Genomic DNA, 25949 nt, shown 5'->3' with positions numbered 1-25949 from the left:
GGTTAGAGTGTTTTGCACTAAACTGAGAAATTTTACACATGTACCAATAACTGTATTAGCTGTTGACTGTAAATCATTAATCCCCTAATAATTTTTAAATCTGTAAAAGCAACATTTAATAAATCATTCCAAAATTTCTTGAAAACAATCTGGGAAACTATATGAAAATGTCAAACACACATTTTGTTTGTTTACTAGTTTCAGCTTAGAGAAATAATTAGATGCAACCATAATCAAAATACCAATAAAATTCCTTAAAGAAATAGAACAAAGAATCCTAAAATTTGTGTGTAAATATAAAACACCTAGACCAGTCAAAGAAATTTTGACAGTCAAGGGGAAAAAAATGGAGCTTTTATTCTTTTTCAGGTTAAAAAAATATATGGTAAAGCAATAGTCATTAAAACATTGTGGCATTTTAACAAAAATAGGCATTCATATCAGTGGAATAGACTAAAGCGTCCAAAAATAAATCCATACACATACAGAAATATCATAGACAACAAAGAAACCAAAACCAATTTATAGAAAAAGAAAATTATAACAAATGGTGTTGAGAAGACAACCACATGTACAAGGATAATACTAGACCATCACTTAATGCCACACACCAAAATTAACTCAAAGAGGATTAAAGACCTAGATATCAGACATGAAACTATAAAACACATAGAAGAAGACCTAAGTGAAACACATTAGTATCTTAACATCAAAGTTGTATTAGGTGATTCAACCCCAGGGGCAGGCAGAAAGAAAGAATAAATAAATGGGACTCCTTAGACTAAAAAGCTCTGTGCATTGAACGAAGCGTCCACAAAGATATTAAGCTAACCAGGCAACTGGGAGAAGATTTTTACCTATCAAATATCTGACAAGGGATTGATATTAAAAATTTATAAAGAAATAATACAACTCAACAGCAGCAAAACGGTTAAAAATAGACAAAAGATCTGAGTAGATGGTTCTCTCAACAAGGCATCTAGATGGCACCCATAACTTGTCACTATGGAAATGCAAATCAAGATCACAGTGAGATATCTTACATTTGTCAGACTGGTCTATATCAACAAATCAAGAGATGACAAGTGTTGGCAAAAACATGGAGAAAAAGAAAGCCTGGTAGACTATTAGAAATGCACATAGGAAAAAAGAAGGAAAGAAAGAAAGAAACACACATAGGGGTGCATATGTCCTTTCTCTAGTGCTTGAGTGTCCACTGGATAAATATCTAAGAGTGGTATTGCCAGATCATAAGTTACTTTCATTTTTATTTGTTTAAGAACTCTCCATACAGTCTTCCAAAGGGGATGCACCAGTTTGCATTCCCACCAGCAGTGCTGCAAACTTCCTTTTTCTCCACAACATCTTCAACACCTGTCACTTCTGGTTTGTGGACGTAAGCCAGTCCCTTAGGCATGTAATGGTATCTCAGTGTAGTTTTAATTTGCATTTCTCTAATGATAAGTTAAGCATTTCTTCATGTGTCTGTGGACATGTGTATCTCTTCAGAAAACTTTCTGTTTAGTTCTTTGGCTCACTTTTTTATTGGGTTAATTTTGCTTCTTTTGTAGATTTGTACCAATACTGTATAGATGTTTGATACCAGTCACTTGTCTGATGTGCAAATATCTCCCATATATTCAGTTGCCCAGTTATATTTGAAAATATACTTATATAATATAAAATGTGATCAAATCATATAAACTGTTTATTGTTTCCTTTTGTTTGTTCAGTGACATACTGTGGGTTTTCTTTCCTATCAAAAAAACATTGCACTATATTATCACCTTTAAAAAATCCATAGGACTTCATTAAATAATTATACCATGGGTATTTAATCATTTTCCTGCTAATGTCATATTAAATCACATCTAGATTTTCAGTACTGCATATTAGGATGAATGTCATTTTGTATACATTTTAGTATCCTTGTCTAATCATTTTTATTAATGATTTTATATTGTTTTACAAAATTATTAGATTTCAAGGTTATAGTTTCACACCCACACATTGTGTGTAAGTCATCAAATTCTTTCTCCAAAGTTCTGCTCCTCTTCCTCTCATAGATACCATAGTATTCACAAAATCCAAGACAGTTTACCTTTTTATTTTATTTTATTTTATGCAAATTTATTTTCTTCCAACTTCATTCATTCAGCAGTAGTTCTCTCATGGTCTCAGATATGGGTTGACTATTATTTCTACAACTATCTATATTTATATATATTTACCTATTTTTTCCTATGGTTCTCTCTTCTCTTCCTTTGTAAGTCACACCTATATCTATTACTACTTCCAAATGTCCTTCCTTTTTTCCTTGTCTTTCTCTGAGTCTTGATGGAATTGGAGATCAGAACCCTCTGGTCTTCTTCCCCTAACATATCTCCCCTTCTGGGGTATGGACCAGAATTATTTATGGGGTGCAGAAGGTGGGGGTTCTGGCTTCAGTAATTGCTTCTCCACTGGACACGGACATTTTTGGCAGGTAGATCCATACTCCCTGCCTATTTCTATCTTTTCTTAGTGGGGTAGGGTGCCAACTTAATTTTTTTTTCAAATATTTATTTTATTTATTTATTCCCTTTTGTTGCCCTTGTTGTTGTTGTTATTATTGTTGTTGTCGTTGTTGGATAGGACAGAGAGAAATGGATAGAGGAGGGGAAGACAGAGAGGAGGAGAGAAAGATAGACACCTGCAGACCTGCTTCACCACTTGTGAAGCGACTCCCCTGCAGGTGGGGAGCCGGGGTTCAAACCGGGATCCTTATGCCGGTCCTTGTGCTTTGCGCCACCTGCACTTAACCCGCTGCGCTACAGCCCGACTCCCCCAACTTAATTTTAAAGTAAAGATATATTGCTGTCATAATCAGAAAAATATTTAGTAGAATTTCAGTTTTCAAACTTTATTTTTTTAAAGCAAAGTTTCTGACTTTATTTATTCATTTTTTCCACTAGAACAATGTCAGCTAGTGGTGTTCAGGCAAAGTTTTTTTTTCCTTTACTATAGTCATTATGTTACCTCCCCAGCCCAATTTGAAAACTTTAACCATAAGTCTTTCCTTTACAAATTGTTTTTGCTTTCAACTGATGTAAGAAAATTCTGCTAAGATTTTGGTATTAATAATTACATCTATTATTAAATAATTCTTAGTACTGGCCCAAGGTTATCATCTATCAGCAAGAATTGGGTCATACAAAACCTGTAATTCATATGGAGAGTTAGTATTTAGATTCATATGGAGAGCTAGTATTTAGATGTTTAGCCAGGAACAAACTACGATCTTAATTTGGAATGAATTGGTCCACATTAATTCTTTAGAAAAAGAGTTCTAAATCTCTTCTGCTAGAAGATATATTTGGCATGACAAAAAGTCAACTCTATAATATACTATGGTTTAATGACTTGGCACCAGAATCTTTTTTTTTTTTATTTCTTTATTGGGGAATTAATGTTTTACATTCAACAGTAAATACAAAAGTTTGTACATGCATAACATTTCTCAGTTTTCCATATAACAATACAACCCCAACTAGCTCCTCTGTCATCCTTCCTGGATCTGTATTCTCCCCACCCACTCACCCCAGAGTCTTACTTTGGTGCAATACGCCAGTTCCAGTTCAGGTTCTACTTGTGTTTTCTCTTCAGATCTTGATTTTCAACTTCTGCCTGAGAGTGAGGTCATCCCATATTCATCCTTCTGTTTCTGACTTATTTCACTTAACATGAATTTTTCAAGGTCCATCCAAGATGGGCTGAAAACAGTGAAGTCAGCATTTTTCATAGCTGAGTTATATATATATATATCACAATTAGCTCAACCACTCATCTGTTGTTGGACACCTGGGTTGCATCCAGGTTTGGGCTATTACAAATTGTGCTTCCAAGAACATATGTGTACACAGATCTTTTTGGATGGGTGTGTTGGGTTCCTTAGGATATATCCCCAGGAGAGGAATTGCAGGATCATAGGGTAGGTCCATTTCTAGGCTTCTGAGAGTTCTCTAGACTGTTCTCCGCAGGGGTTGGACCAATTGACATTCCCACCAACAGTGTAGGAGGGTTCCTTTGACCCCACACCCTCTCCAGCATTTGCTGCTGTTACCTTTTCTGATGTATGACATTCTCACAGGAGTGAAGTGGTATGTCATTGTTGTCTTTATTTGCATTTCTCTGACAATCAGAGACTTGGAGCATTTTTTCATGTGTTTCTCAGCCTTTTGGATCTCTTCTGTGGTGAATGTTCTGTCCATGTCCTCCCCCCATTTTTGGATGGGGTTATTTGTTGTCTTGTTGTTGAGTTTGGCAAGCTCTTTATGTATGTTGTTTATTAAACTCTTGTCTGATGTACGGCATGCAAAGATCTTCTCTCATTCTGTGAGAGGTCTCTTGGTTTGGGTAGTAGTTTCTTTTTCTGTGCAGAAGCTTTTTAATTGGATGTAGTCCCATAGGTTTATGCTTGTTTTAGTCTTCTTTGTAATTGGATTTGTTTCATTGAAGATGTCTTTAAAATTTATGCGGAAGAGAGTTCTGCCAATATTTTCCTCTAAGTATCTGATAAGTTGTGGTCTAACCTCCAAGTCCTTGATCCACTTGGAATTTACTTTTGTATTTGGTGAAATATAGTGGTTCAGTTTAATTCTTCTGCATGTTTCAACCCATTTTTTCCAACTCCATTTGTTGAAGAGACTCTGTTTCCCCATTTAATAGTCTGGGCACCTTTGTCAAAGATTAGATGTCCATAAGTGTGGGGGCTGGCACCAGAATCTTTAATTTTATTCTTAACAAACTGATTCTAGGGAAATTAAATGCACCATAATTTCTTACTTAAAAAATCGAAAGAGTCACCATTTATCTAACCTCAGATCTATCATATATTCCTTGGCTCCCTAATATATCAAAGAGCAGAACCAACAACCCCACCCACCCAAAACCTGATGATAAGTAAAGTTTTAAATTTGAATTGGGGAAGTGAGAGAGGTACCAGAGGAATAAGAAATGGAACCTGAAATAGAATGCTAACAACAAAAAATGAATTAAATTGTATGATAAGTAAATAACAACTACAATGAAGAGTGTGGAGAACTAATCTAAATAACATTGGAAAACAGTGTTTTTACTAAGTGCTCTACAGCTAAGACTAAAATATCTTCATACAACTAGAAATGCATATAAATAGAACTCTGCATAGAGAATTAACTATTGCTAGTTACTAAGTTTGTTTTTTTGCTGTTGACTGGGATGAACATTCTGAATCTTCTTTGTCATGTTAAGCGATTGAGAGAACAATTTAACATCTTAAAAGGCAGAAAAGCATCATGTGTGTCCCAGGTTTGAACCCAGGCCCCACTGCACTGGGGGAAACAGTATTATAGTGTCTTTCCCTCTCTCTTTCTATCTGAAAAAAAAAGTCATCCTGGAACAATGAAACTCCAGCAATGACAAAATAATTAAAAGAAAGGCAGAGGAACCTTTGAATAATGAGAACCAAAATTTTCATAGTTGGAGAGAGAGAATGGTGGTGGGAAAGGACCCAAGTTGGGGGGTGAGAGTGCTTTACAGACAACTACCATGGGGAGATGAGAAATTGTGCCATGTATCAACAACTATACTGTAAGCCATTAACTTTGCGATATAATTATATTTAAAAAAAAGGGGGGATGAGAGGGGCCAGCAAATTAACTTACTTGGATGGTGTACTACTTTGCCATGCAACCCAGGTTCAAACCAGGCCCCTACCACATTGAAGGAAGATTTGGTGCTGTGGTTTCATTCACTCTTTTTCTCTGTCTCTCAGCCTTTGTCTTTATTAAAAAAAAAAAAAAAAAAAAAGCCAGAGAGAAGAGTAAAATGAATCTTACAGCACTGGATCTTTCATTTTAAATACTGAATTCAAGCATATATATGGTGGTGGCCATATGTGTATATGCACATAGGCTATGCATCTTAAGTCTGCATTCAGAGAGGGCCTAGGGTCAGTGACACCATAGTAATAGTGAGCACATTGAATACTCAGGTTTTGATTCCTAATTGCTCTTCTCTCATAAAAAGAAATGTCTTTCTTAGAGAAATGTTTGATACCAGGGTTGTTTGGAGAAAGGAAAGTTGAGACTGCCATATCTCATGGTGCTCCCCCATCCCCAAATGGAGTGCTCAGAAACTAATCTGGACATAAGACATAAAACATAAGAGGAACCCAAGGAAGAATCCAGTGGTGACATAATTTAGCATAAATTAATAGTGAAAGAATGAAACACTGTTTTTCCCCCTGCTCACTAAAATTTCTTGCTTTCATAATTCCACTGCTGCCAGAGGTTTCCTCATGTTCACTTCCAACTAGGCAGAGACATAGAAGGAGATGGAGGAACAATAAGTGGAGAGACCCCATAGAACCTCTCTAATATTTGTGGAGCATTTCAACATGAAAGGTACTTCCATGTGGTATTGGAGGCTTGAACCCAATCCTCTAACCTGACAATGTATGTACTATATGGTGGGAGCCATCTTCTGACACAGAGACCACTTCCTAAAAAGAAAATTCCAGTTCATAAATATAGTTGAAATGATGAAAGTAGAAAAAACTATCATTGGCAAACATATTAGTAGTAATTGTTTTTAGAACCATGAAAAGGTACTAAAATTAGTAACAAATATATGATTAGAAACTCATATATTTATTTTACTGATATTTATACTCTCAAATAGGTCCCCCCAAAAAATTACAAAGAGAGGGAGTCTGGCGGTAGTGCAGCGGGTTAAGCGCATGTGGCATAAAGCACAAGGACCCGCTTGAGGATCCTGGTTCCAGCCCCCAGCTCCCCACCTGCAGGGGAGTTGCTTCACAAGCGGTGAAGCAGGTCTTCAGGTGTCTATCTTTCTCTCCCCCTCTCTGTCTACCCCTCCTCTCTCCATTTCTCTCAGTCCTATCCAACCACAATGACATCAATAACAACAATAACAACTACAACAATAAAACAACAAGGGCAACAAAAGGGAAAATAAATATTAAAAAAATATATATATATAAAAGAAAAAGAAGAAATTACAAAGAGAAAAATAGTAGCTTTACAGTGAAGCAACTTTGAAGACACCATCTCAAAAAGAAACAAGTTTTCATCATCAGTAATGAAACAGATGTCAGTTGCTTTCCTGATACAAAGTACTGAAGAGGGAACAGCATCTCTTGTAAAATTACAGTGAATGTGGGCATTTCTATGCTATAACTGGGTATAACTCTTAAGGTATCAAGACCATGAAAACCAAAGGAAGACTCAGGAATTCACCACAGAAGAAAACTATGGAAAAGTGTGTGTGTGTGTGTGTGTGTGTGTGTGTGTGTGTGTGTGTGTGTGTGTGTGTGTGTATGTAGGGGAACCAGGTTTTTACCACCACACTGAAAGGCAAAGCTGCAATTACAGCTGGATGAAATAGTTTCAGTTTTGCCTCAAGGAAAGCAGCAGTAACAAATTTAATTTTAATTTAAAATTCTCCTTGGGTGGGGTTACTAATCTTCACTAAATTGTCTTGATTAAAAGACTTGTTATCGAAATGGAACAGGGAGGTTTCCAGTTATCTTTAACGTCCTTCTGTTAACATCGTTATGAAAGAGGATGGTTTTGGATAAATAAGTTCAGCTGACAAGGGTCCTGGCTCCTTCCAACCTAAAGTGAAAAGTCCATGGCTTTTTACTCTCCCCCAAGCCTAGTCACCTATAACTCAGTGCTAATTGGAAGCTTAACTGACACGATGGTTGATTAACACACATTTTCTTTTACTATATGTGTTACGGAAATATCCGCAGTGCATCTTCAAGTGTTACAGCTCTCGGGTGTTACAGCTCTTGAATGTTACACCTCCAAATAATCAAAGAATGAATTTGAGGCCGCGTAGAGGGCAGGGAGAAGGAGTTATGTTTGTTATATGGTGGCAGAACCAGGTGGATCCCTACCACATCTGGTCACTGGTGGGAATTTGGAAAACTGCTTTTATTCTCTTCAAGCTGGTAGTGGCAAGAGCTTGAAAAGGGCACGTTTTGGGAGTCGGGTGGTAGGGCAGTGGGTTAAGCACACGTGGCCTAAAGCGCAAGGACCGGCGAAAGGATCCCGGTTCAAGCCCTGGCTCCCCACCTGCAGGGGAGTCGCTTCACAATTGGTCTTTCTCTCCCCCTCTCTGTCCCTCTTCTCCTCTCTGTCCTCTCCTCTCTGTCCTCTCCTCTCCTTCTCCTCTCCTCCTCTCTGTCCCTTCTTCCCCTCTTCTCTCCATTTCTCTCTGTCCTATCTAATAACAACAACAATAACTACAAAAATCAATAGCAACAATAACTACAACAACAGTGAAGAACAACAAGGACAACAAAAGGGAAAATAAATTAAAAAAGAAAAAGGGCACGTTTTGATTGGTTACAGAGTGTAATAAATCAGGTGTGGGTAGGTACTGTTACAGAGTGAGAATTAACCACCATCCACTGCAAGGAAGCAAAGATGTTTATTCACAAATTCGAATCCGGGCAGAGATGGTGACTGGCGGCAGTCCACCAAGCTCGACCCCGAACAGGGCTCAAACCATACAATTTATAGGATTTCTTAATACATTCAGGGAGGGAACACATCACCTTATCAACCTACATCCAATAACAGGTTATTGAGAACACAAAAACCCAATCATTTCAAGCATGATCCATTCAAAGCAAAGCGCGGGCTAGTTTCAAACATTGCAAAGTCACACAACCAATAGAATTTAGCCAGGTAGGGTCACCACATCCTCCCACCATCTGCTGTAACCATCCGGCCTTCTGCTGCACCCATCAGGGAAAGCAGCATTCCTCAAACCCTGTGCAATGGCCCTGATAGGCTTGCCCTATGCAGGGTCCTTCAAGCAACCTGCAAAACAACTGATGGCCTTTACTGATTAGGTCCTGTTTTCCAAGGGGGAAAGGGCAAGGAATTTTCCATCTCACACCACAAACAACATATACTAAAAGCACTTAACAAATAACTGCATGAAAGAGAACTTTTAAAACTAATTCTAACATTCCTTAAAACTACTGCTTCTAACAGGTACCAGTGGAAGTGCAAGAAGAATGCTTACATTCCAGTCTGCCAATGGTTGTGAATACGAAGTAAACTGGCTACAGTCAGGTCAGCTAAGGAACAGGGATACAACAGCGAAAGGAGCAAGCCGATTGGCTACATTCAGGTCCGCTAAGGGGCTTGAATAGTGAAAGATGCAAGTTGATTGGTTACCTTTTAGTTCTCAAAGGTTTACTGTTCTTTTTTAAAGATCTTCATTCTGAAAAACAGAAATAATTTCTGGTTACTTGGAGTTCAGAATGGTCATTGTTTCAGGAACTACTATCCGTTATATCTTTTTCTTCATTTTATCTGTCCTATTTCTTTTTCTTTATTTTTTAATTTTTTATTCATTTATTATTGGATCGCGATAGAGAGAAATTGAGAGGGGAGTGGGAATATAGAGGGGAAGAGACAGAGAGACACTTGCAGCCCTGCTTTACCACTCGTGAAGCTTTCCTCCTGCGGATGGGGACCAGGGGCTTGAACCTTGGTTCTTGTGCACTGCAGTGTGTGCACTTAACCAGGTGTGCTACCACCTAGCCCCTCCCATTTCTCATTTTAAAGATTTCTACTAAAGCTGAAGCCTATATTTAGTCCTGAGTGCAAATCAGTGTCAAGAGTGGGTACGTATGGGCAAGGGAGACACCATACCTGAGGCTTCGATGTCCCAGGTTCAGTCCCTTGACCATTATAAGCCAGAACTGAGCAATGCTTTGGTCTGCCTGTATGTTGCTCTGTAACACACACACGCACACACACTCTCTCTCTGTCTCTATCGTTCATTAAAATAAAATAAATAAAATGTGAACAAAGACAGATGTCCCTGGCCCATACCTTAAAAAAAAAGTGGGTAGTATATATACCACAACTTTCTTTTTCTTAATCCAGTTTTTAAAATTAGTGATTTACTATTGGTTACAAAATTACACGATCCTACTCACAGGCAGAAGTTGGAAAACAAGATCAGAAGAGAAAACACAAGTAGAACCTTAACTGGAGTTGGTGTATTTACCAAAGTAAAAGACTCTGGTGTGGGTGGGGGGTAAAAGTATCTAGGTCCTGGAAAAGGATGACAGAGGACCTAGTGGGGGTTGTATTGTTATGTGGAAAACTGAGAAATGTCATGCATATACAAACTATTGTATTAACTATTTAGTGTAAAGCATTAATCTCCTAATAAATAAATAAAAAACAACAAGATAATAGGGGTACAATACTGCACCATTCCCACCACCAGTACTCTGGATCCCTCCACTGTAAGCTATAGCAGTTTTCCCAAGGTTGTAGATATGAGTTAACTATTACTTCAACAACTATCTGCATATTTGTATATATATGGCCTTTTTTAAATATGGATTTCATCTTTTCTTCCTTTTCAAGTCACACTTATACCTATTATTACAACCAAATGTCCCTCCCTCTTTCCTCCTCTCTCTCAGTTCCTGATAAAGTTGAAGTTCAGAGCCATCTTCCCTCTATCATTTCTCCCCCACTGGGAGTACGAATCAAAATTCTTTTTAGGGTGCAGAAGGTGGGAGGTCTGGCTTCTGTAATTGTCTCTGCTAAACATGGGTGTTGGCAGATCAACTCATAACCCCAGCCTGCTCTGTCTTTAACTAGCGGGGTAGGGCTTTGGAGAGGTGAAATTCCAGGACACACTGGTGAGGTTGTCTGCCCAGAGAAGTCAGGTTGGTGTCATGGTAGCATCTGCAACTTGGTGGGCAAAAGGCAGCAAGATACAAAGCAGGACAAAATGGTTCATGAACAGGAAAAGAAAAAGTAGGAGTAAAGCAGATGAGAATATGGATCTTAGGGTGGAAAAAAGCTAGGAAATCCATTCTAGGCATGACAAGACAATGATTTGGTTTCTCTATCATCTTCTTCCTCTATCTACCATAAACAGATATTTATAAAATAATAGTGCAATTTAGTAAATTATTTTTATTTTAATTTTTAGCATAATGGTTTACTAAATGAATCATTGTTATTAAGATGCTTGTCTATGCATTTAATTTTTAGAAACTTACTTTTTTAATTTAAGAAATGCAAATATAGTTTGATATTAAGAACTATATTAATTACAATGTCGACAAAGCATTAGTAGATCAAAAAAGAAAAACTATTATCTCACTTCACAAGCAATGAAGCAGGTCTGCAGGTATATGTTGCTGAGGAGTTATTCTGATGCAGTCTCCGCCCCCAGGTTTTACTATGCAGCGCGAAACCCTAGCATTGCTCCCTTCAACCAGTCCTGGCCCTACACGTCACCTCTGGTTGTTGCCCAATAAAAAGTCCCCTCACCCCCCCCCCCTGGGCTCTCAGCTCTCCCTCTCTGAGGTCTCGCTCCCTGCTTTCCCCCCGTGGTCGGCCATTGCTGGCTGGCTCCACGTGGTCCGAACCAAACCCCCCCCATCCTATAATAAAGATTTGTGTACCCCTTTGCTCTGGACGTCCGCTCTCTTCTCCGCGGTGCAGCCCGACACCAGACCACCACAATAACATCTGGCGCCCATCGTGTCCCGTACCCACACCACGCCTGGCCTGAGGTCTCCGAAACCGCCCAGACACAGGTAAGTGGCATCCGCCCACTTCTGTGGCCCTGCGTTTCCCTCCACCATGGGAAATTTCTCGTTTTATGAGGAGGTGTCCCAGTCATTATCTCTTGGCCTGGGACAGATTTGCGCTGTCATAAACGGTTTAATTTTCGCTACCCCTTGGATTTTTTTAACTGTGGTCGCCACTTTCAAGATATGTAAAACGTGGTATGCCATAAGGATAAGTGACCTTGAGGCTGAGGTACGAGAGTTAAATCACATGTGCTGAAGACTTAGATGTCCTAAGCGATCAGCGGCTAAACCCAAGAATTCCATTCCCACAGACACGCACACATGTTCGGATGCTCCTCTTCTGACCCCGCCCCCTTCTGCCCCAGTTTCAGCTCCGCCTGAGGTTTCTGTGTCCCTGAACCTGCCCCTGGCCCCTGCCGCCCCGGTTTCAGCTCCGCCTGCAGCTTCCATTTTCCTGACCCCACCCCCGGCCCCTGCCGCCACGGTTTCAGCTCCACCTGAGGTTTCTGCGACCCTGAATCCCCCCCTGCCCCTGCTGCCCCAGTTTCAGCTCCGCCTGCATCTTCCTTGTCCCTGACCCCGCCCCCGGCCCGTTGCGGTTTCAGCTCTGCCTGAGGCTTCCTCGTCCCTGACCCCGCCCCCTGCTGATACGTCACCATTAAGGGACCTAGTGGCTGAGATATGAGAGCTAAAGGATATTTTTTCAGCATTTAAGGATTTTAAACCATGTGCAGTACACCCCGGAAGCTCCGTCCCCGTAGATATGCGTTTAGTCTTCCCTGCAGCCACTACAGCAGTTTCTACGGCACTTTCCACTTCTGTAGCTCCCTCTCCCACGCCATCGGACCAAATCCACACATTCCCGGTAAACGTGGCCCCTTCTAAACAAAACCCTCATCCGTGGCAGCCATATGCCTCTAAAGCATTTGGAACACTCAGATAAGCAGTCAGGGAGGACGGAATGCATTCTCCATGGACCAAGTCCGTCTTGAGGAGCTTTTACCAGCATTTAAATACACCACAAGACTGGAAAGATCTGGCTCGTGCTGCACTCCCAGACCCACTCTATCTTCAGTGGCAGGCATGCTTCCGCGATGAGTGCTCTAGACAATCGCAGGAAAATAGTAACAAACAGGTAGAATGGAATTCTGATGCCTTGTTTGGAGCAGGAGCTTATGAATCTGGAGCTCAGCAGGCAGAAGCCAGGTTTCCAACCGGTTATTTTGAACAGGTACGCATCTGTGCAACACAAGCATGGGAAAGGGTGACCACACCTGATGTAGATCTGTCAGCTCCCATTAACTCTTTTCACCAAGGCTCTGATGAATCATTGGCGAGCTTCATCTTAAGGGTGAAAAGAAGCTTAGAGAGAAAGGCTTATAATCCTGATGTCCGCAAACTACTCCTGCGCGCTATTGTCTGGGAAGGCATGACACCACAATTCTGTCAGGTATGCCTTAATCTTAAACACCTACACCCAGATAATTGGATTCTAGCGACACAGGAACTTACATCAGGCAATTATGGGGCACCCGCTACGACACAGGTCTATGCAGTTGCCCCACGTAAGCAAAACGGGGCCTGCTTTCAGTGCAGTCGCCAAGGACATTGGCGTAACCAATATCCTGATAAGTTGCGACCATGCCTCCAGTCAGGGAAACCATGCCTCCAGCCAGAGCAACCCTGCTTTCAGTCAGGGAGCCAAAGACCACGTACTGTTTGTCCAAAATGTCGTAAGGGGTTTCATTGGAAGAGAGATTGTTGATCCCAATTTCATAAAGATGGTTCGCCCCTGAATGGTACAAATTTGGGGCATGAGATATTGTGGACCACTCCTGTTTTAGAACGGGGCCACCCTTCTATGACAGTAAAGATTGGCAATATTCCTTTTAAATTTTTGATTGACACGGGGGCAGCAAAGACGATTTTAAGGCAAGAAGAGGTTCCCCAAGATTGGGAACTTATCCCTGGACCAAGTTTACATGGAATAGGAGGGATGACCAGAGCATTTTGCACACGAGACTCACTCATGTGGGAAGACCCAGAAGGTTCTACCAGACACTTCCGACCTTTGGTAGCTAATATTAGCACAAACTTACTGGGCAGGGATCTTCTGGAATGTCTTGATGTTAGGATATCCACAGATGCCTCTGCAGAGCGTAAAACTCATTCCCGCGATACCAGGTCTATTCAGCACCCCCAATACTAAATGCCATTGTTCGTAGCCAAACACCCCACTTAAGCTGGCTTTCTAATGAGCCTGTCTGGGTGGAACAGTGGCCTTTACCTAGGGATAAGCTAAAAATTTTAAAAGAGCTCGTCCGAGAGCAGTTGTCCTTGGGACACATTCATCATTCTTGAAGCCCATGGAATACTCCTGTCTTTGTGATTAAAAAGCGCTCGGGAAAATGGTGCCTCCTTCAAGATCTCCGTGCAGTAAATAAAACCATGCAGGTCTGGGGCTCCCCCCAAAGGGGTTTGCCTCTTGCTTCTGCAATTCCCACGGGAATTCCAATCATAGCTATTGATATACAAGATTGTTTTTTCTCTATCCCCTTGCATCCGCGAGATTGTAAACGTTTTGCCTTCTCTGTTCCGTCTATTAATAACGCCAGCCCTGCTGATAGATTTGAATGGGTGGTGCTGCCCCAGGGTATGGCCAATAGTCCTACAATTTGTCAGGAGGCTGTTAAATCTGCCCTTGTCCCGTATATTCATAAGGGCCTTAATATTTTTCATTATACAGATGATATTTTAATATGGGGAAAATCAGATACGGATCTCTATGCCTTACGTGATTTTCTCATTCCTGCATTAAAGAAAAGCAGCCTTAATGTAGCCCCTGAGAAGATACAGCTAATCCCTCCAATATCCTTCCTAGGTTCAGAGATTTCTCTAACGCAAATTTGTCCCTTAAAACCTAATGTTACCTTCCCTTCTAACCTTACTCTTGCTTCTTTACAAAGTTTTCTAGGAAATTTAAATTGGCTTAGGCAGTATCTCTATCTGCCCACAAGCTGCCTCCAACCACTGTTTGACCTGTTGAAAGGAAACAAACAGCCCTCTTCAAAACGTAAGTTAACTCCTGAGGCCTCCTTGGCACTGGAAAGGGTTAACCAGACCCTCCAGGACATGCACCTTGTTCGATTCTCCCCCTCCTCTCTGGTATACCTTCTAATCTTCAACTCCACCCCCACAGTAGTAGGGGCACTGTGGCAAGACCATGGGGTTCTCGAATGGCTTCACATGCCAGTAGGAGGAGCTCCAAGACTCCTCACTGAGATAGACGCGTTAGCATTCATGGTTCGCCAAGGGAGAAATAGGTCTGTGCAGGTCTTAGGGAAAGAACCGGATTTAATCATTCTGCCCTTTTCTCTCACAGATACAGAGTGGCTTATATGCCATCATTCCCGCTTTGCCATCAGCTTCGTGGGGTTTCCAGGACAAATAGATAACCATTTTCCTTCTAATAAATTGATAGCTTCTTTACCTCTTCTGCCTCTACTAGCACCTAAACTTTTCTCTCGGGATCCCATTCCCTCTGCTCCTACAATCTTTACTGATGGCGGGAAAAGGGGAGCTGCTGCCCTTATATATTACCCAGACAAACAATCTCCTAAACCTCTTTTTACTGAGCTTCCTGATAATTCCCCTCAGTACAAAGAACTTTATGCTGTTTTTCTTGCACTAAAAGCTGTACCAGAATCCTTCAACCTTTTTTCTGACAGTGTGTATACTGTTAACTTACTTCCATGGCTTGCTCATTCTTATGTGAAAATTGATGACAACCCACTTTCCCCTCTCTTGATTCAAATCGCCTCTATGCTCTGTTCTCGAACCCAACCACTATATATTCAACACCTTCATTCCCATGGCCCTCTTCCTGGTTCCCTGTCCAAAGGGAATGCCGCAGTTGACCGCCTTGCCTCCACAGGAATTTTCCCAGTCTCTGTCTCTGATCCTGCTAATTTTCATTCTCTAACCCATGTTAATCTTAAAGGCCTTCGAGCTCGATTCCCTAATGTTCCTGTACCACAGTTAAAACATATCCTCGCTACAGAGCATGTGCAAGTCTCATAAAGACACCTGCTATCCAGACCCTTGGGGTTAACCCCCGAGGTTTAAAAGCTAATGCTATTTGGCAAATTGATGTCACCCACATACCAAACTTTGGCAAACAAAAATATGTGTTTGTCTCAATTGATACCTTTTCTAAATTTATGTGGGCTACAGCTCAGACAGGAGAAAGTGCTAAAAAGCTTGTAAGCCATATGCTCTCTTGTTTTGCTGTTATGGGGGTCCCATTATTTTTGAAAACAGACAATGTACCTATGTTTACAAGCAAACAATTTAAAGATTTTTGTTCCCTCTGGAATATTACTCATACCACAGGTATTCCCTACAATCCACAGGGACAAGGCATTGTCGAGAGGGCCCATCAAACTCTGAAGGCTCAATTAAATAAAGATAAAGGAGGAACATATCCCCCCAATATCCAGCTAGCAAAAGCCGTAACTATGTTAAATCTCTTTAATATTTACAATAACTCGGCCTTACCCCCTATTATTCTTCACTGGCAAACACCATCTACCCTCCCATCTATTAAGGTCAAATGGAGAGACCCACTCAATAAAATTTGGAAAGGGCCTGACCCATTATTGACCATGGGAAGGGGTTTCGCATGCATTTTCCCTCAAAATTTCTCTAAACCTGTCTGGGTTCCTGCCCGCCATGTCCGACAATACCCGCAGGATGGTGCTGTTATTCCTGAAGAACAAGAAATACTACAAGAGGACCAGATGCAGGATACATCCCAGGACCCGTAATACAACATGGTAGAACCTACAAAATCTGGCTCACAGAGACCTCTCTCCTACCCTTTCCCTGTATGTCTTATGTTATAACTGACCAGTTGTTTTTGTGAGTGAGTGTGTTGAATGACAAAAAAAATTTTTTTGCATGACCCATCTGCTTGGAGTACTCTAAAAGCTAATTGGCTTTATATAAAAATGCTGGACGCAGCCAAAGTTTCTGGAGACGTCCAGAAACATTCCAAATTTTTTTTCTTTCTCCCTCTTTTGAATTTTATATATAGTTTTGGTATATATGTAAGTGTTTAGTCTTAAACTGTGTGACTAATGACAGATTTAAATTTGTTTTTAAATAATATGTTTTTATAACAAAAGTTCTTTTTCCTCCAGTTTGTTATAACTAAATGTTTATGGGTATGTCTCAAGTTTGGTAACACTAACTTAACGGTCAAAAGTGTAACCCTACAGCTACACTTTTACCAGATTAGGTAAAAATTAATTTGTTAAGGTAACTTACTATTTAGGTAAAAGTCTAAATGTTCAACGTGACTATTCATTCCCAAAACTAAACTATATAAATTTTATATACAGGACACCTTTGAAGGGCCCCCAAAGGTGCCCTGTAAACTATCTTGTGGAAATTAATCCACAACAGATCTGGCATCAATCTGGCACTGTAAACGTTAAAATCATTGTCACGAATATGCGTTAACTCTCTAAGCAATTTGAGTCTGTTTAAAATACATATTTTAGCTAAAATTGGTCTCAAGATCCTGCGGTAGAGGCTGCTACAGGAGGTCACATTAGATGACCTTTAAATAAAATCATAAAGAGATCCTAAACCAATTATAATCATCGAGGTATCAACTATAACAAACCTATAACTTGTTACACGTTCAAATTAACCACGAGAAGCAGATTGTTTGTGTTTCTTTCACAGGAATCCCGGAAAAACCATCTGAACCCCTGCACACCCTGACGTCACCCACTACATGGCACGACTACCGTGGCACACCCCCCGAAACCCTAGATGTCACTCAACGAGATCTGAAGAACCTGATACACAGACTCCAAGGACAGAACTTTCTTCATGCCTGGTTACCGTTCCTGCTTCTGACCTGCTTGTCACGTGTTGGCAGTTCCAGCTGGCTATCTACAGAAAAGCAACATTCCAGTGGCTGACCTCCCTCATGCAGTGTTGCATCCCCTGCCAATTTCTTCCCCTAGCCATCTACTTCGGACTGAGACTTGTATCGGACTTTCTGACATACCCTATATACATTTTACACAATTTTGAAGCAGCTTATTTCCCTTCACGCTGCTGGTTTTTCATAGACTGATCCTGAGTAATTCATAGACTTTACAGACTGTTGCCTTGAGGACTATACAATGCCAAATAGCCCCTCTGTTTGGTGGGTCATGCCTCCCGCCTCCCCCTCATTATGTACCCTTGCCCCTTTCCCCACCCAAGCAGGGAATGTTCCTTTACACACCAATCCCTCCCTTCACACCACACTGGCTTTTACTACTCCCCTACTTGTCCCTTCCTGCTTTGTTATATCATTTAGGCTTATGCTCAAAAGGTTTCTGCCCCATGATAGTCTTTTACAGACTTTGTACATCTTATGCAATTACTAGATAGAAAGATAGAAAAGATGTAGAGATATTGTGAAGAGATGGTTGAGCAGGCTACGCTTAAACCTATGAGATGAGTCTCTCCAGGTAAGTCTCTCTCTCTAAAGAGGGGTTGAGCACAGGAGGACGCATAAATCTCACAAGGTTTGCAGCCATTTAAGCCTTCCATCCTCCACAGAAAGTCCTACATCTTCCCACCTGAGCATGGCATTCCTCTAAAACATTTAAGCCTGCTCCATTCCATTTTTCTTTACTGTGTCCATTTAGATATAAAGGGATAGGAGGAGATGTTGCTGAGGATTTATTCTGATGCAGTCTCCGCCCCCAGGTTTTACTACGCCGCGCGAAACCCTAGCATTGCCCCCTTCAACCAGTCCTGGCCCTACATGTCACCTCTGGTTGTCGCCCAATAAAAAGTCCCCTCACCCCCCCCCCTCTGGGCTCTCAGCTCTCCCTCTCTGAGGTCTCGCTCCCTGCTCTCCCCCCGTGGTCGGCCATTGCTGGCTGGCTCCACGTGGTCCGAACCAACCCCCCCCCCATCCTATAATAAAGATTTGTGTACCCCTTTGCTCTGGACGTCCGCTCTCTTCTCCGCGGTGCAGCCCGACACCAGACCACCACAACAACAGGTATACTTCTCCTACCTCTTTGTCTCCCCCCTCTCAGTTTCTCTCTGTCCTATACAATAAAATGGAAAAAATAGCTACCAGGAGCAGTAGATTCATACTGCTGGTATAGAGCTCCAGTGATAACCCTGGAGGCAAAAAAAAAAAAAAAGAAAGAAAGAAAAGAAATAGTCTTACTTATGACTTGCAATTTCATTTTTTTTTTTTTTACTGCAAAGTAGGGACTAATTTTGTCTTTATAACTGTTGACCAAAAGTCCAAATTAAAAACAAAGGTAGGGTTGGAGAGATAGCTCATTGGGTACATGCTTTTTAAGCACATGACCCAGTTTTGAAACCCAAAGGAAGTTAGTTTATGGCACAGGGGAAACTCTGGTGCTCTGATGACACAAGATAATCTTTTAAAATTAACTTTTAAAAGATTATTATAAAAGAGTGAAAAAAGGAAAAGAATGAAAAATACATCTTTTTCTTTTTTTTTTTTTTTGCCTCCAGGGTTATTGCTGGGGCTCAGTGCCTGCACCATGAATCCATTGCTCCTGGAGGCCATTTTTCCCCCTCTTGTTGCTCTTGTTGTCGTACTCTTGTTGTAGTTATTATTGTTGTTGATGATGTCATTTGTTGTTGGATAGGACAGAGAGTAATGGAGAGAGGAGGGGAAGACAGAGAGGGGGAGAGAAAGACAGACACCTGCAGACCTGCTTCACCTCCTGTGAAGCGACTCTCCTGCAGGTGGGGAGCCAGGGGCTCGAACCGGGATCCTTACTCCAGTCCTTGCGCTTGGCACCACAGAAAAATACATTTTAATGAAGAGACTCCAGAGATTCAATTGTTCTGAGAAATCCATGTGTAGATCATATAAATGAAATTGCTTTAAAGCTATAAATCCAAACATGCCATTATCATTATTATTAGGTAACAAATAGAATTAGAAAATTCTGGACCTAGTGTAATGTTTACAGTATTGAATTAATCCTATGTAGTAGATAGGAAACTCCCTACTTAAGGTAATTAAACAGAGTTTCCATGGAGTTGGGCGGTAGCACAGCAGGTTAAGCGCATGTGGCGCAAGGACCTGCATAAGGATCCCGGTTCGAGTCCCCGGCTCCCTACCTGCAGGGGAGTCTCTTCACAAGCGGTGAAACAGGTCTGCAGGTGTATATCTTTCTCTTTCCCTCTCTGTCTTCCCCATCTCTCTCTATTTCTCTCTGTCCTATCCAACAACGATGACAATAATAACTACAACAATAAAACAACAAGGGCAACAAAAGTGAATAAATAACTAAAATAAAAAAAAACTAAAAAAAAAAGTTTCCAGGAAAACAGCTGCTCTAATCATTCCACTGGAAAAAGCACAAATAGAATAATTTCTTTCATAAATACACTCTGGGGAATATTGACATAGTTTCTAAGAGTTACCTGTGTCTTTGGTTGTATGTGTGGATTGGGTAAGGAAGATATGGTGTTCAGTGAGGAGAGAACAAATCCTCCTCTTTCTGTTTGGAAAAAACAAAACAAAACAAAGCAAAACAAAGCAAAGCAAAGGCATTTGGGGGTTCATTGCTTCATAGCTAGCAGAGCAGAGAGGACAGGGAGCAGTAGATGAGAAGCCCATGAAGGATGGATTCCCAAGTAAAACACTACACTGTTTGTGGAACTCTGATCTTAATATAGTTGCCTTGGTGGGAAAACAGCATGTTCTTGTTAGGTGAAAGACACTTTTACCACATATGTTCTTGATTGACAGATTATTTTCTTGTTTAAATAGAAAATGCAGATGAGGTGACTTCATACATACTAAGAATATCTTTCCTCCTTATAGTTAGGATAAACTGAACATTGATCCCTAAGTATTTGTATTAGTCAGAGTAGGTAGATTTTATTTCTTATTTTGCTTTTCCTTAAAATCATTTTTCTAGGTGGCTTTTGGACACTATTGTCAGTCAATTAAGTTGGAATTAAATCCTGGCATATTAACAGTACCATATTTACACCTACTTCAGTTTCTAAAAATCAGCCAACTGAGAGAAAATATTTTGATCAGGAATTTCAACGAGAAAGCCAAATTTCAGAGTGAAAACACATCTTCTGTGAAGAATTACATCATAAAGTGGATGAGAGCCCATCTGGAATTAGGGATAAATACAGAAGAGTTCAATTCAGTTTAGCAGACATGAAATATTTGCTCTGAGCCAGAACTCTGGTCAAAGCAGGTGGGCAAAAAATGAATGTGATTATCTGCCTCATCTCAAAGAACTCATGGTCTAATAATCAGTCTTATATTAAGAATTCAAATATTCAAAGTAGTTTGAGCCCAAAGAACAGTGGTGTTGCCTAGATCTAGTTGAACTTACGAGGAATGATCAGTTCACTTTTTAAAGTTATATTTAGTAGGTTAGATGGACAGTACCTTGGGAAATGTCATTATTTATAGAGCATAAAGGAAAATTGTGTTCGGGGTAGTACTTTTATTTTATGTTCTTTCTCCACCTAAATTATTTTAGCACAAATAAGGTGAGTCTTAGTGAATCTAGCTCCATGGATTTCAGTCACTTTAAGATTTATTTTTATCCTATATTTTTAGTCTTTTAAAAATATTATTAATGAGAGAGGAGAGAGACAGTATGTGTGCCAGAGCATTATTTAAAATCAGGTATTGAACTTGGGACCTCATGTATTTAAGTCTAGCATGCTATTCCCTATGCTTCTGTTTTATTTTTTTTTGTCTCATTTAAGAATTTTTTTTTTTGTCTCCAGGTTATCGCTGGGGTTTGGTGCCAGCACTATGAATTCACTGCTCCTGGAGGCCATTCCATTTTATTGAATAGGACAGAGAGAAATTGAGAAATTAGGGGAAGATAGAGATAGACACCTGCAGACCTGCTTCGCCGTTTGTAAAGTGACCCTCCCTGCAAGTGGGGAGCTGGGGGCTCGAACCAGGATCCTTATACAGGTCCTTGCTCTTGGTACTATGCACGCTTAACCTGGTGCACTATCGCCTGGCCCCCTAGACTTATTACTTTTTAAATTTTTTTATTTGTATAATTGAAATATTGACAAGATTATAGGATAAGAGGGGTACATTTCCACACCAGTTGCACTCCCAGAACTCTATATCCAATCCCCTCCCTTGATAGCTTCCCTATTCTTCTTTTTTAAAATTTTATTTATAAAATGGAAACACTGAAAAAACCGTAGGATAAGAGGGGTACAGTGGTCCAGGAGGTGGTGCAGTGGCTAAGGCATTAGACTCTCAAGCATGAGGTCCTGAGTTCAATCCCTGGCAGCACATGTGCCAGAGTGATGTCTGGTTCTTTCCCTCTCTCCCCTATCTTTCTCATAAATAAATAAACAAAATCTTTAAAAAAAAGAGGGGTACAACTCCACACAATTCCTACCACCAGAACTCTGTATCCCATCCCCTTCCTAATAGCTTTCCTATTCTTTATCTCTCTGGAAGTATGGACCCAGAGTATCCCATCCCCTCCCTAATAGCTTTCCTATTCTTTATCCCTCTGGGAGTATGGACCCATTAGGGGGTGCAGAAGGTGGAAGGTCTGGCTTCTGTAATTGCTTCCCCGATGAACATGGGCATTGGCAGGTCGATCCATTTCCCAGTCTGTCTCTCTCATTCCCTAGTGGGGTGGGGTTCTGGAGAAGTGGGGCTCCAGGACATATTGGTGGAGTCGTCTGCCGAGGTAAGTCCGGTTGGCATCATGTTAGCATCTGGAACCTGGTGGCTAAAAAAAAAAGTTAACATATACAGCCAAAAAAAAAATTGTTGACTGATCATGAACCTAAAGGCTGGAAAAGTTCATATCAAGACTTGGAGGCTTTTTGTAGATGTAGGCCTATTTTAGTTGTATTCCAAAGAGCCCATGACTATATTAGTTTTTTTTTTTTTCCTGACCCTGATATATATGCAGGTGGATCTAAGTTATTTTCTGGGGAGATGATGTCATGGCTACAAAAAGGACCAGGAAGCTGGATCAGGGAAGAGAGTAGCTCCCAAATATGGGAAAGGTGTATAAATATTGTTGACTGTAAACCCCATCGATTTGGTCTGATCTGGGGCCCATATTCAGCTTAGCTGAGTAGTATTCCATTGTGTATATATACCACAACTTTCTCAGCCACTCATCTGTTGTTGGGCACCTGGGTTGCTTCCAGGTTTTAGCTATTACAAATTGTGCTGCTATGAACTGAAACTGTGCTATGGCTGGGTATTATGTAGTGCGACCTGGTCCCCACAGTATTGAAAGACTCATGAGCATTGACTGAAACAGTTCTGTAAGTCTCTCTCTCTCTCTCTCTCTCTCTCTCTCTCTCTCTCCTCCCCTCTCAATTTTCCTGTCTCCATTAAAAAAAAGTTACCAGGAGTCGGCCATAGTGCAGTGGGTTAAGGGCACATGGCACAAAGCACAAGGACCAAGCGTAAGGCTCCTAGTTGGAGCCCTCGGCTCCCCACCTGCAGGAGGGTCACTTCACAAGCAGGTGAAGAAGGTCTGCAGGTGTCTGTCTTTCTTACCCCCTCTCTGCCTCCCCCATTTCTCTCTATTTCTCTCTGTCCTATGCAGCAATAATAACAATCATAAACAGCAATGCAGGGCAGCTCGCTCCAGATTACACACTTTACCAGCCATGTTGGGTGACGGAGGGTCAGAGTCGGGGGGATCCAGAGGGTCCCGGGGGAGCTTAGTGTGTCGAGGGCAACATGCACAGGGAAACAAGCAGTCAGCTCTGGGAAAAGCCTTGGAAGGCAATTCGTTTATTTGAGAGAGAAAGCAAGTACTTATACCCATTGCCCAGATAGATGGTAATCATTAGCCCAAGCACAGAGCAACACAATGCATAACTCATGTTGACCTAATAAGCTATTTGATCACAAATGAAGAATTACCATACAAGGTTTGATCATAAGCTTCATAATGCATATTTCCCTGGGGGCAAATTACAGGCACTTCAGAGGAAGGGGGAGGAGGAAGGGGCAGTTGAGCAAGAATGTATGTGGTGGCTTTCAAGTTAGGCCAAGCACAATGTACAGTAATTCATGGCCTTTGTTTAAGGGGAGAGGAGAGGCATGTGCAGAAAGGTAGCCCCCATTCCGGAGAAGCCATCCATCATTAGTTCAAAAGGTCAGGGGAACCTGCCCTCATCTTGACCTGAAGGGAGAGTTGGGGGTCAACCCGCTTGAACCTCATGGAGACAACGTCCTACCCGTTTGAACCTCATGGAGACAATGTCCTGGACTTCCCGGGACAGTGGGCCCCATTCTCCAACACAACAAGGGAAATAAAAGGGGGAAAAATAGCCTCTAGGAACAGTGGATTTGTAGTGCAGGCACCAAACCCCAGCAATAATCCTGGAGGCAAAAATATATATATATATACCAAAAGTGGTGAATTCATTGTTCAGGCACTGAGCCCCAATGATAACCCTGGTGAAACTAAAAATTTTTTTTAAAAAGTATTGTCCAAAAATTTTAGATCTTTCTGTGCTCAGCAGTTATTATGTAATATATCTATATCTATATATATGTTTTCCAAATCATTTTATTGGGTAAATAGTTTACAGGTATATTACTTTCTCTCTCTTGGTAGAAACAGAGAGTATAGAGGAAGAGAAAGATAGATAGATAGGTAGATAGTTAGACAGAGGCCATATACTGAAGCTCCTGTCAATGAATGAGAGCCAGACGTTAACCTGGGTTGCAGATATGGCAAAAACAGTGAACTAGCCAAATGAGCTATTTTTACAGCGCTTATTGTCTGTCTTTCTTTAAGCTTTATGAGGGCAGGGAATCTTGGCTGTTTTATACTTGTGTATCCCTAGGAAAGAAAAATATTGCTTGACACTCAACTAGCATTTATGGGACAAATCATATAGTACCAATATCTGAAAAAATTAACCCTCTCTCTCTGTGCTTCCCTTAAAGAGTATGCTTTTGCAGACACCTATCACAGGGAGATGATAAATTGTACCCATGTGTCAGCAATTGTACTGTAACTCGTTAACTTCTTTCCAAAAAATAAAAATAAAGAGCATGCTTTTACTTTCTTTTGCTCTGTGATGGTAGACTAATAAAAACAAATTGAAGCAGAGGGAGGAAGAACAAGATGTTCCATTACATTTCTTTTCTAGACATTTCTCAGAGGTGATCCATGAAAAGGAAGGGGTGGAGGGAACACCAGTTGGCTGACTACACTAGCTTTTACTAGGTAAGTATCCTGTAGAAATACATCCCATTTCTCTGCTCTCTATGGTAAACAGAACTGGCAGGAACTACAGCTTTCAATGTCTTCACTGGGCAAAACAAAACAAAACAAAACAAAACAAAACAAAACAAAACAAAACACCTCACCACACCTTTGTGTTAAGCAGGGGTGATACAACCCACACAGGGAAAGAATAAACACTGTTTTATAAGCATGAAAAATGAAAAATATTTTTTCTCACCTCAAGTGTGACTATAGGACAGAGTTCCTGCAACTTTGGAGACATCTAAGGGTGAGTGCTTTATGGAAAGTCTGCCAGGAGCTGGTGAATGCTCAGGGCAGTCACTGAATTGAGCAGTGATGAGTCATGGAAATTCTACTAGAGAAGGTACTCTGTGCTTTATTACATTGAGCCAAGTCATTCTGGAAGGAACATGTGTAAAGTTCCAGATGAAGACTTGCAGTTTTATAGGCTAGAGTTACATTTGATTCAAACCATCTGTTGAACATCAAACTAAACCCAGCACTCGTTCTTACACTACATTAATTCAGTATGATAAATATTTGCTGAGTGCCTATGGAGTGTCAGCCACTGGGTTTCAAAGATAAATGATTCTGAGGTCCCTAATTTTGAGATGCTTATTGTCTAGTGGAGGCAAGAGTTATTTGTTTATATGTGTTTTCTTCTCCTCTGCTAGTGAAGCCAGGCCTTGTGATTTATATCCATCTCCATTACCAGACTTTATCACTGTGTAAATTCATTTTTGTTGAAATGAATAAATGAAAGAATTTGTAGTGATTTACCAAATGTGGCTTCTAAAATACATAATGTTATTGTATATTTTGGTAGTTTGTTATGCAGATTCAATTGTGTTTGGATACAGAAAACATTCTTCATAGTGAGACAACAACCAAAACAGTGACAATAGAAAACAATAAGGGCAGGATCTCCATAGTATAATGGTTATGCAAAGAGACTCTCATTCCTGAGGCTCCAAAGTCCCAGGTTCAATCCTCTGCACTTCCAT

General features: G+C 40.8%; 1 long non-coding RNA gene across 1 annotated transcript; it reads right to left on the bottom strand.

The window, feature by feature from the left end:
• Window positions 1–1690: 1690 nt before the first annotated feature.
• Window positions 1691–25223, bottom strand: LOC132538299 (uncharacterized). The gene is made up of 4 exons (XR_009549697.1): window positions 25163–25223; window positions 9240–9285; window positions 5685–5801; window positions 1691–1756 (listed from the first exon to the last, which is right to left on the bottom strand). It is a non-coding gene; the product is annotated as an uncharacterized LOC132538299 (long non-coding RNA).
• Window positions 25224–25949: the final 726 nt, after the last annotated feature.

The sequence above is a fragment of the Erinaceus europaeus genome, chromosome 4, assembly GCF_950295315.1.
Source record: "Erinaceus europaeus chromosome 4, mEriEur2.1, whole genome shotgun sequence".
Classification (NCBI taxonomy): Eukaryota; Metazoa; Chordata; class Mammalia; order Eulipotyphla; family Erinaceidae; genus Erinaceus; species Erinaceus europaeus.
Note: the sequence above shows the minus strand (reverse complement) of the source record. Positions and strands in the feature narration are given on the sequence as shown.